Genomic DNA, 1,421 nt, shown 5'->3' with positions numbered 1-1,421 from the left:
CTTGTTTGAAAATAACAGGACAGATTTTCCTGATAATTTCTTTCAATACAGTGCTCAGGTTCTTTTCTTTTATTTAATTAGATGATTTAGAATATTTTTCCATGGTTACAAGAATCATGCTTTTTCCCTTCTTTCTCCTCACCCACCTCCCATAACTGATGCACAATTCCACTGGGTTTAACATGTGTCATTGATCAAGACCTATTTCCATATTATTAATACTTGCGCTAGAGTGATCTTTTAGATTCTACTTCCCCAGGCATATCTCCATCGACCCATGTGATCAAGCAGTTGTTTTTCTTCTATGTTTCTTTTCCCAAAGATCTTCCTCTAGATGTGGATAGCATTCTAAAATATATGGAACGCTTCACAAATTTGCATGTCATCCTTGATCAGGGGTCATGCTAATCTCTGTATCATTCCAATTTTAGTATATGTGCTTCCAAAGCAAGCACCCAGGTTCTTTTCTTGATAATGACTTTCAAGTAATCCAATGATTCTTAGATTATCTCTCCTGAATCTATTTTCCAGATCACCCATTTTTCCAGTGGGAAGTTTCAAAATATTTTAATTTCTTTTGATTTCGTTTTATTGTTTTCAGATTTCTTTTGAAGTTATTAGCTTCTATTTACCCCCTTCTAGTTTTTAGGAACTTAGTTTCTTCCTTAAGTGTTTGTATTTCCTTTTCCCTTTAGCCAATTCTACTCCTATAGGAGTTTTCTTCAGGGTAGGTTTGAGTCTCCTTTTCCATTTGGCCCATTGTATTCTTTAGAGAATTTTTTTCCTTCAGTTTTATTTATTTATTTTATCTTTCATTTTGGTGCATTCTAGCATTTATTGAAATATTTTCTTTATTAAACTTTTTCCCAAGCTGTTGACTCTTATTTCTCTAATTTCATTTTTAATTTCCTTTTCAAGTTCCTATAGGAATTCTGCTGTGGCATGACATCTTTTTTGCTTTTGTCTTTGAGGCTTCACATGTTTCCATTTTGGCACTGTTCTCTTCTGATTTTGTACTCTGATCTTCTCTGTCACAAAAGTAACTATTTAAGGTCAGGTTTCTTTCTTTCATTTGCCTATCTTATCACTGTCTCTCTGTCTGCCTCTGTCTCTGTCTCTATCTCTGTCACTCTCCTTCTCTCGCTCTCTCATATCTTGTAAAAATGGTGAAGTTTTGCCTCTCTCCTGGTGTAAATGGAGTAATATTCCAAACCTATAGTGGTCTCCTTTATTGTTTGTAGTAAGTCTGGTTGCTTGTGGGCCCCACATTGTCTACTTTGGAGGGATAACCTAGCTGGTTTGCTGTGGAGATGCTCGCAGCTATTTTTTCCAACTGATTCTACTCTCTCAACTGTCAGTTCTCCTGGTATCTCAGAAAGTAGACTTGTCCCTATTCTTATAGTACTTTTCCCCCAGGCCAT

At 35.8% G+C, this 1,421-nt stretch overlaps 1 non-coding gene across 1 annotated transcript; it reads right to left on the bottom strand.

Moving 5' to 3' along the window:
* Positions 1 to 351: 351 nt before the first annotated feature.
* LOC130458571 (U6 spliceosomal RNA) lies at positions 352 to 455 on the bottom strand. Its single transcript, XR_008917987.1, has one exon. It is a non-coding gene; the product is annotated as a U6 spliceosomal RNA (small nuclear RNA).
* Positions 456 to 1,421: the final 966 nt, after the last annotated feature.

This window comes from Monodelphis domestica, chromosome 3, assembly GCF_027887165.1.
Source record: "Monodelphis domestica isolate mMonDom1 chromosome 3, mMonDom1.pri, whole genome shotgun sequence".
Taxonomy (NCBI): Eukaryota; Metazoa; Chordata; class Mammalia; order Didelphimorphia; family Didelphidae; genus Monodelphis; species Monodelphis domestica.
The sequence above is the reverse complement of the archived record's forward strand: the minus strand, read 5'-3'. Positions and strand labels throughout refer to the sequence as shown.